Genomic DNA, 11479 nt, shown 5'->3' on the forward strand with positions numbered 1-11479 from the left:
TATGTGTAGCACTCTCCTCTCCAGTGGTGTCCGTTCTTCACCATTGTATGTTCTCTAGGTTATATATCCATTCTGCTGAGTAGATACTTCAACAAGGCTTCTCTTTCTGCACTTCACCTCATCACATATTTGCATGGGAAATAAGCACATGGTTTTTGCATTTTTACTACCAGCCGCCACCATTCAGTACACACAGTGAAAGTGTAAGGGAACAGACAGCCTAATATACAGTATAAAACCACATAGCATAAGGCTCAACCTCAAGCCTTCTCACAGGAAAGTATTATGTATCTGTATCAGCCAGGTGCAAAGTAATTACATAGGCCTACTGTATCATTCCTGTATAGTCCTTTCGTTGCCGTTGCAGCACTATCAAAAACGGAGAGAAATATAACAATTAGCACAGGGAGGAGCAAACTGCGGGTGGGCTAAACAGTATATGAATTAATGGTCACCAATTCAGTAGTAGACGTTAACCAGAGAACACCCCAATCATTTAGTATTAGCAATAGTCTCTGAAGCCTTAGTGCTATATCATTCTCCTGTTAATGCAACCTCCGCTGCACTGCAGTGATACATTCTCTCTCCGTTGAACTACTTTGAATGAAATAGTTCAGTGAGGAGATTCGAGAGGGACGGGTATAGAGGAGAGAAGCCGAGTACCATGGATGAGAGGGGAAGAGATTACCTCTGTGTTTTACTCATGCCACTGTATTTTCTGGTATTCACATTTACATTACATTTAAGTCATTTAGCAGACGCTCTTATCCAGAGCGACTTACAAATTGGTGCATTCACCTTATGACATCCAATCCATACAGACTCACTGAGCCTCACATCACCTTCATCCCAATGAATACAGAACTATTTGAAATGCTTTAACATACTGCTGTATAAGCAAATAAGAGGGGTGTCAAGATTTTATAATGTGAGAGGGTAGCCTTGTTTTTCATGCGTTTTCACACAAATCGCACATCCGGGTTCAGCACCTATGGGAAAGTCAGAATGGTCTCTGATGATTACAGAGGCAACATGTTCATTGACTTTGTTTGTTTATTTAATCCATTGAAAATCCCCATATAAATTGAAACCAGCTGTACTGTATCTCCTATATTTGAAGATTGAGTGTCTAGTGGCATAACTGAGACCACCCAATCTGTGGCCTAGTTGCCTCTGAGGAATGACTGCGGAAGAAAAACACAAGGCCACATTTTTTGCCTATGGGGGTTTTAGTCGAGTAATTCAGTCTTTCGCTAGCAATTTACAAGCAGCAGCAGACTCAATATGAAAGTGCCTGGGGGCTGCAAGCTGGAGAAGCTAGCCCCCCGGAGACAGGGGTGGACATCCATTGGATTATCTGGGGGATGGGTCCAGTATACCATGATATAGAATATTAACCTGTTAGCTACACACAACAAGAGCTTACATCCTCCCAGTTCCAAGAAACCCTCTGTTGCTCAATATTCTCTATCTCCATGTCAATTCAATTCAATTCAATTCAAGGGCTTTATTGGCATGGGAAACATGTGTTAACATTGCCAAAGCAAGTGAGGTAGACAACATACAAAGTGAATATATAAAGTGAAAAACAACAAAAAATTAACAGTAAACATTACACATACAGAAGTTTAAAAACAGTAAAGACATTACAAATGTCATATTATATATATACAATGTACAAATAGTTAAAGGACACAAGATAAAATGAATAAGCATAAATATGGGTTGTATTTACAATGGTGTTTGTTCTTCACTGGTTGCCCTTTTCTCGTGGCAACAGGTCACAGATCTTGCTGCTGTGATGGCACACTGTGGAATTTCACCCAAAAGATATGGGAGTTTTTCAAAATTGGATTTGTTTTCGAATTCTTTGTGGATCTGTGTAATCTGGGGGAAATATGTCTCTCTAATATGGTCATACATTGGGCAGGAGGTTAGGAAGTGCAGCTCAGTTTCCACCTCATTTTGTGGGCAGTGAAGCACATAGCCTGTCTTCTCTTGAGAGCCATGTCTGCCTACGGCGGCCTTTCTCAATAGCAAGGCTATGCTCACTGAGTCTGTACATAGTCAAAGCTTTCCTTAATTTTGGGTCAGTCAGTGGTCAGGCATTCTGCCGCTGTGTACTCTCTGTGTAGGGCCAAATAGCATTCTAGTTTGCTCTGTTTTTTTTGTTAATTCTTTCCAATGTGTTAAGTAATTATCTTTTTGTTTTCTCATGATTTGGTTGGGTCTAATTGTGCTGTTGTCCTGGGGCTCTGTAGGGTGTGTTTGTGTTTGTGAACAGAGCCCCAGGACCAGCTTGCTTAGGGGACTCTTCTCCAGGTTCATCTCTCTGTAGGTGATGGCTTTGTTATGGAAGGTTTGTGAATCGCTTCCTTTTAGGTGGTTGTAGCATTTAACGGCTCTTTTCTGGATTTTGATAATTAGTGGGTATCGGCCTAATTCTGCTCTGCATGCATTATTTGGTGTTTTACGTTGTACACGGAGGATATTTTTGCAGAATTCTGCGTGCAGAGTCTCAATTTGGTGTTTGTCCCATTTTGTGAAGTTTTGGTTGGTGAGCGGACCCCAGACCTCACACCCATAAAGGGCAATGGGCTCTATGACTGATTCAAGTATTTTTAGCCAAATCCTAATTGGTATGTTGAAATTTATGTTTCTTTTGATGGCATAGAATGCCCTTCTTGCCTTGTCTCTCAGATCGTTCACAGCTTTGTGGAAGTTACCTGTGGCGCTGATGTTTAGGCCAAGGTATGTATAGTTTTTTGTGTGCTCTAGGGCAACAGTGTCTAGATGGAATTTGTATTTGTGGTCCTGGTGACTGGACCTTTTTTGGAACACCATTATTTTGGTCTTCCTGAGATTTACTGTCAGGGCCCAGGTCTGACAGAATCTGTGCATAAGATCTAGGTGCTGCTGTAGGCCCTCCTTGGTTGGTGACAGAAGCACCAGATCATCAGCAAACAGCAGACATTTGACTTCGGATTCTAGCAGGGGGAGGCCGGGTGCTGCAGACTTTTCTAGTGCCCGCGCCAATTCGTTGATATATATGTTGAAGAGGGTGGGTCTCTCTCTGTGACTGTAGGCTGTGACATCATAGTGACATCATAAGTGCTCTTTCAGCCTGATTTGAGCACATTCATTTATGTTTCTTTTGATTAAACACTGTGTTCCGTTCTTTTATACTGTGTATGGTTACATTGTATTGAAATACTGTGGTATTCCTTTGTCTTAAAAAAAAAATGATACAATAACTCTATAATACTATCATCAGGAAAAAGTACCCAATTGTCATACTTGAGAAAAGAAGAAAATGACTCAAGTAAAAGTGAAAGTTAATGGGGAACCCACACCTGCCTACTTTTTCTTTCTCTTCTACCTATGTAGCCAGACGCCGCTCTGGCCTGATGGAACTGTCACCGCCTGTCGGCTCTCCACAGCCGACTAGCCGGTAACCTACAGGGATCCCTCTCCGAACGGGTCTCCCCCTTTCCTGGAGAATGGAGCTAGTAGGATACATGAAACTCTATTCCACATCAGGTAACTGATGCAAGCAGTAGAATCAGATTTTTTTTAAACGATACAAATACACCTTATGGAACCGCGGGGACTAGAAAGAGACACAAACATACACACACACACAAAGGTACAGACACACGCACATGCACACAAACACTAGCACACACAATCTAAACACACATACATTGTTATGTTGTTGTATGGTGGTATTATACACTACCGGTCAAAAGTTTTAGAACACCTACTCATTCAAAGGTTTTTCTTAATTTTTACTATTTTCTACATTGTAGAATAATAGTGAAAACATCAAAACTATGGAATTGCAGATATGGAATCATGTAGTAAACCCATAAAGTGTTAAACAAATCAAAATACATTGTATATTTGAGATTCTTCAAAAAGCCATCCTTTACCTTGATGACCGCTTTGCACACTCCTGGCATTCTCTCAACCAGCTTCACCTGGAATAATTTTCCAACAGTCTTGAAGGAGTTCGCATATATGCTGTTGGCTGCTTTTCCTTCATTCTACGGTCCGACTCATCCCAAACCATCTAAATTGGGTTGAGGTCGGGGGATTGCGGAGGCCAGGTCATCTGATGCAGCACTCCATCACTCGTCTTCTTGGTAAAATAGCCCTTACACAGCCTGGAGGTGTGTTGGGTCATTGTCCTGTTGAAAAACAAATGACAGTCCCACTAATCCCAAACCAGATGGGATGGCGTATCGCTACAGAATGCTGTGGTAGCCATACTGGTTAAGTGTGCCTTGAATAAATCACAGACAGTGTCACTAGCAAAGCACCATCACATCTCATCCTCCATGCTTCAAGGTGGGAAATACACATGTGGAGATAATCCACTCACCCACACCGCGTCTCACAAAGACACGGCAGTTGGAACCAAAAACCTCCAATTTGGACTCCAGGACAAAGAACAAATTTCCACCAGTTTAATGTCCACTGCTTGTATTTCTTGGCCCAAGAAATTATCTTATTCTTCTTGGTGTCCTTTAGTAGTGGTTTCTTTGCATCAATTCGACCATGAAGGCCTGATTCACAGAGTCTCCTCTGAACAGTTGATGTTGAGATGTGTCTGTTACTTGAACTCTGTGAAGCATTTATTTGGGCTGCAATTGCTGAGCCTGGTAACTCTTAATTAACTTATCCTCTGCAGCAGAGGTAACTCTGGGTCTTCCATTCCTGTGGCGGTCCTCATGAGAGCCAGTTTCATCATAGTGCTTGATGGTTTTTGCTCTTGAAGAAACTTTCAAAGTTTTGACATTTTCCGAATTGACTGGCCTAAAGAGTAATGATGGACTGTCATTTCTCTTTGCTTATTTGAGCTGTTCTTGCCATAATATGGACTTGGTCTTTTACCAAATAGGGATGTCTTCTGTATACCCCCCAACCTTATCACAACACAACTGATGGGCTCAAATGCATTAAGGAGGAAAGAAATGCCAGAAATCAACTTTTAAGAAGGCACACCTGTTAATTGAAATGCATTCCAGGTGACTACCTCATGAAACTGGTTGAGAGAATGCCAAGAGTGTGCAAAGCTGTCCTCAAGACAAAAGGTGGCTATTTGAAAAATCTCAAATCTCAAACATGTTTTGATTTGTTTAACACGTTTTTGGTTACTACATGATTCCATGTGTGTTATTTCATCATGTTGATGTCTTCACTTTATTCTACAATGTAGAAAATAGTTTTAAAAATAAAGAAAACCCTTGAATGAGTAGGTGTTCGAAAACTTTTGACCGGTAGTGTACATTTTGTATTGTAGATATGTAGTGGTGTTGTAATCTTATATGAAGTACTGTTTTATATTTTGTTTTATTTGTAATGTAAGTGTCTTAAAGTGTTTGGACCCCAGGAAGAGTAGCTGCTGCCTTGGCCGCAGCTAATGGGGATCACCTTGATCCTCTTGATAAGTGCGTGAATTGGACCAATTTCCTGCCATGCTAAGCATTCAAAATGTAACGAGTACTTGTGGGTGTCAGGGAAAATGTATGGGGTAAAAAGTACATTATTTTATTTAGGAATGTAGAGGTTAAAGTAAAAGTTGTCAAAAATATAAACAGTAAAGTACAATTACACAAAAAAACTACTTAGGTACTTTACACCACTGACTATATAATGATACTGCGACTCCACTGCTTGCTTCAAATAAATCCTCTATAGTCTCCTTATTTTGCTGTAAAGGTTTTAAACCTATCCGAGGACATTTAAGTTGGATAAAATAAATATTAGATTATCTTTCTTCCCTTTCCAAGGCTGATAGTGAAAGCAGCAAGGTGACAATCATTTAATGAGCTTGTTGTAAATCTAAGAGCCTTTGGATATTTCATATCACAGGGGAACAAAGTTTAATCAAACAGGAAGATTGGTCTGGGAGAGCTCTGTATATGAACAGAAAGGAGCCAAATGTATTGGCAGGCCTTGAAAAGCCAATTGACTTTTTATTACAGGCATGAAATTAGTAATCTGACCTGCTATTTTAGTGAAATAAATCGAGTTAAGAGATTGATGTGGATAAATGTCACAATAAATGTCATAATGAAAAGTATAGCTGGTAAGACATATTAGATCTATGCTCCTGCTCCTTTTATCTCTCTGCTTCTATCTTGTTTTTCTTACAGCTGGAAGTAGCCTTCAGTCCAAAAATCCCCCATTTCAGATATTTGTTCAAGGCATTGCTCAACATTTTGGGGAAATAGTGTAATAGGTTTTATCGATCCTGGATGTCTGGTCTATGTACTACACTGTTAAGAACAACACTCTCCCCCTCCAAATCACATCAACAGCTGTTATGTCAACACAGCTTTTCATGAAATATATCTGAAGCGATCAGTATTTCTCCAGCACACCGTATAGCTTTACTTCAGCTGAGGGACGAACATAGGAGCTCATTTGAGCACCTGAGTGATCCTGTTAAACATACCAGTAAGAGTATTCACTGCACAGGAAACCCTACAGTACAGAGTGACAGCACTTCAGCCCCTACTGTACATACACAGACAAGCCAACAGTATACATACTGTATAGTATATACTGTATCTCTATGTCATATACCTACAGTAAATCAACCACTAAGGGTGAATACGTTATTGGATCGAAAGTGAAACTTCATTTGACGTCAGCAAATGAAAAGTTCTCAGATTCTCCCCCAGCATGATATGACCGATCTTATGTAACTGCTGAACTGCTCTTGTCATAACACACTCATGTCCCATTCCTCCATCACTGTGTGAGTGAGTGGCTGAGATTATCAATATTCCCACCAGCAGTGGTGTAAAGTATTCAAGTAAAAATACTTTCAAGTATTACTTCAGTAGTTTTTTGGGTCATCTGTACTTTACTATTTAGATTGTTGAATGTTGGAGTGTGCCCCTGGCTTTCCATGAATAAATACAAAACAAGAAAAGGGTGCCATCTGGTTTGCTGGTTTGCTTTGATTTTATACTTTTACTTTTGATACTTAAGTATATTTTAAACCAAATACTTTTAGACTTTTACTCAAGTAGAATTTTATTGGGGTGAATTTTATTTTTACTTGAGTCATTTTTTACTCAAGTATGACAGTTGGGGACTTTTTCCACTGCAATTAACACCTGAGACTAGAAACCCCATAAGCTGTAGCCTTCACCCAAGTCCCTAAACACAGAGAGAGTCTGACTGCATGAGACAGCGCTCACTGTGTGTACTGTTTTCCTTCCTCTTACTTTAACATGTTGGACTTGTGCACTGTAGCGTGAGCAATGTGGCGGTGAAGTACCTTGTAATTGTTTGCAAGTGGCAGATTCCTCCAACTCAAACAATGTCTGGCAAGGTCACATTAGCAAAGGTGATATTTACACTATGACGCTCAACAGACTGACACGTTATGACAAACTGTCACACGGTAGTGTTTCACCCTCCCAAGGCTTTGTCTTTCTTTGTTATTTTGTTATGAGTGCACTGTGACAGAGAAAGGAGAGAGGGACGGAGTGAGACAGAGAGAGAGAAGAGAGAGGGGGAAAGGGCGAGAGAGGGCGAGAGAGAAAGAGAGACAGAGCGAGAAATAAATAGGGAGAGAGAGATTGAAGAGAGTGTTTATGTGTGTGGTTTCCACACGTACGTCTGCAGCAGATTATGACAAGTGACAAGTCAACATAGAGGGTACGCATTTGAAGCGTTAGGCATGACACATGCTCTGTCTGTTCTCCTTTCAGGCCATGAGGGGAGTAATGCCTCTGTCTACAGTTGTGAATTCTACATCTATGAAACGTCTTCTCATACATATGACAAGTTCGTTCATTTGACCACATCCATCATTCCTCTTAAATTCATGTTCACGAGTTAAACTGAGAAACATTAGTCTAGTTGTTGGAAAGTCTTTGGCTGCTTTTCTGCTCGATCTGATGATGAATCTCGGTGAACCTGAGACTTACACGACCCTCTTAATTCCCAGAGTTATTCTCAAGGATTTGTCTTTCGAAAACATTACTAATCCTATGTCTGTTATCCCACTTTTGGAGCTGTGTTGACATATAACTACATTCCCGTTTTAACACACAGGTTTGTTAATAGGAACGTAGGGAAATTAATCAACGGGTTCAAATAAACAGCAGCAGCCAATTGGAAGTTAAAAGCCTGTAAAATGAGTCTGTTTGGATACAGAGGGCTTTGAGCAGCCACATTATACTTGCCTCGTTCTTATCATGGTCTCCCTGCAGGCTTTCACAAGCACTTGATTAGCAAACAGAAGAGTTAAGATAAAATGCAGCCCTATCCTCTCCATTACCGTGTCAAGGGAGCAAGAGGCTTTTCATGCTTATATATCAAATCAAAATTGAATTTTATTTGTCACATTCTTCGTAAACTAACAGTGAAATGCATACGTGTCCTTTTCAAACGATGCAGAGTGAAAGATAAAATGCAAAAATAAAAATAGTGACAAGGAGTAAATAAACAGTGAATTACGAACAACAATACAGAGTAAAGGTAACATGGCTATATACAGGGAGTACCAGTACTGAGTCGATGTGCAGGGGTATGAGTTAATTGAGGTAGATATGCACATATAGGTAGGGGTAAAATGACTAGGAAACAGAATAGACAGTAGCAGCATCGTATTTCCTGATTAACGACTCATGGTGTAATTATAACAACATACAGGAACTCAAGTCCTTTGTTCAACTGACCTAGAATTCCTTACATTCAAATTACGACCGTTTTATCTCCCAAGAGAATTATCTTCGGTTATTCTCACAGCTGCGTATATCCCCCCTCAAGCCAATACCACAAAGGCCCTCAATGAGGAAATGGTTAGCTAAATTCTATTAGCATATTGACTGCAGCACTCGCGCTAGATAAACACTGGATCATTGTAACTAACTTCCGGGATGCATACAAGGCCATCCCCCGCCCTCCTTTCGGCAAATCTGACCACGACTCCATTTTGCTCCTCCCTTCATATAGGTAGAAACTCAAAACAGGAAGCACCCATGCTAAGGACTATTCAATGCTAGTCTGAACAAATTGGAATCCATGCTTCAAGATTGTTTTGATCACGGGGACTGGGATATGTTTCGGGTACCCTCTGAGAATAATATGAACGTGTACAGCGAAACTGTCACTGAGTTTATCAAGTGTATAGGAGATGTTGTACCCACTATGACTATTAAAACCTACTCTAACCAGAAACTGTGGATAGATGGCAGCATTCATGCAAAACTGAAAGCACAAACCACTGCATTTAAGCATGGCAAGGTGATGGGGAATATGACATAACACAAAGAGTAGTTGTTCCCTCTGCAAGTCAATCAAACAGGCAAAACATAAATATCGAGATAAAGTGGAGTTGCAATTCAACGACTCAGACACGAGACTTATGTGGCAGGGTCTACAGACAATCATGGACCACAAAAGGAAAACCAGCCACATCGAGGACACCAAAGTCTTGTTACCAGACAAGCTAAACACATTCTTTGCTTTAATAATGTCGCTTTATTAAATTTGAGAAAATAACTTCTGGCCATCAGAACTAGGATTACTCACCATGAACTAGAAGAAGCTTTTTCCTCAAACGAGTCCGACAAGAAATATATACTGCTCTCCCGGAAACAGGCCCAGATCCCCGTCATTTGCATGAAGAAAAAACGGAGGAAAAGAGCATGCAGATTGGGCTGCCTTTTGAAAATCCGTAGGCGAGCGAGTAAACTCCCGATGCCAACAATTCTACTTGCTAACATTGGAAAATAAAATTCATGACCTACGATTACGATTATCTTACCAATGAGACATAAAGAACTGTAATATCTTACGTTTCTCCGAGTTGTGGCTGAATCTACAACACGGATAATATAGAGCTGGAGGGATTTTCAATGCACCAGCAGAACAAAGAAGCTACGTCTGGTAAGAAGAGGGGTGGGTGTATGTGTCTTTTTGTCAATAACAGCTGGTGCGCTATGTCTATTATTAAAGAAGTCTTGAGGTATTGCTCACCTGAGGTAGAGTACCTTATGATAAGCTGTAGACCACACTACCTACCAAGAGAGTTCCCATCTATATTATTCGTAGCCGTCTATTTACCACAGACCGATGCTGGCACTAAGACCGCACTCAACCAACTCTATAAGGCCATATGCAAACAAGAAAATGCTCACCCAGAAGCGTGGACTTTAATGCAGGCAAACTTAAATCAGTTTTACCTCATTTTTACCAGCAAACCAGCATGTCACATGTACAACCAGAGGAGAAAAAAACTCTAGACCACCTTTACTCCACACACAGAGATGCATACAAAGCTCTACAGTCCCTCCATTTGGCAAATCTGATCATAATTCTATCCTCCTGATTCCTGCTTACAACCAAAAACTAAAGCAGAAAGTACAAGTGACTCACTCAATACGGAAGTGGATAATACGCTACATGACTGTTTTCTAGCACAGACTGGAATATGTTCCGGGATTCATCCAATGGCATTTGAGGAGTATACCACCTCAGTCATCAGCTTCATCAATAAGTGCATCGACAACGTCGGCCCCACAATGACCGTACGTACATATCCCAACCAGAAGCCATGAATTACAGGCAACATCCGCATCGAGCTAAAGACTAGAGCTGCCGCTTTCAAGGAGTGGGACACCAATCCTGACATCTATAAGAAATCCCGCTATGCCCTCAGACGAACCAGAAACAAGCAAAACGTCAATACAGGATTAAGATTGAATCTTACTAAAATTATTACGGACTACAAGGGGAAAACCAGACGCGAGCTGCCCAATGTCACGAACCTACCAGACAAGCTAAATGTTTTTTATGCTAGCTTTGAGGCAAGCAACACTGAATTATGCACAAGAGCACCAGCTGTTCTGGATGACTGTGTGATAACACTCTCGGTAGCCGATGTGAGCAAGACCTTTAAACAGCTCAACATTCACAAAGCCGCGGGGCAAGATGGATTACCAGGACGTGTACTCAAGGCATGCGCAGACCAAATGTCTTCACTGACATTTTCAACCTCTCCCTGACCGAGTCTGTAATTCCTACATGTTTCAAGCAGACCACCATAGTCCCTGTGTCCAAGAAAGCGAAGGTAACCTGCCTAAATGATTACCGCCCCGTAGCACTCACGTTGGTAGCCATGAAGTGCTTTGAAAGGCTGGTCATGGCTCACATCAACAGCATCCTGCTGGATACCTTAGGCCCACTCCAATTCGCATACCACCCCAACAGATCCACAGATGACACAATCTCAATCGTAATCCACACTGTCCTTTCCCACCAGGACACAAGGAACACCTATGCTGTTCATTGACTACAGCTCACTGTTCAAGACCACAGTGCACATGAAGCATATCACTAAGGTAAGGACCCTGCAACTGGATCCTGGACTTCCTGACGGGGCGTCCCCAGGTGGTAAGGGTAGGCAACAACACGTCTGCCACGCTGATTCTCAAAACTGGGGCCTCTT

Source organism: Oncorhynchus gorbuscha, linkage group LG04 (assembly GCF_021184085.1).
Source record: "Oncorhynchus gorbuscha isolate QuinsamMale2020 ecotype Even-year linkage group LG04, OgorEven_v1.0, whole genome shotgun sequence".
NCBI lineage: Eukaryota > Metazoa > Chordata > Actinopteri > Salmoniformes > Salmonidae > Oncorhynchus > Oncorhynchus gorbuscha.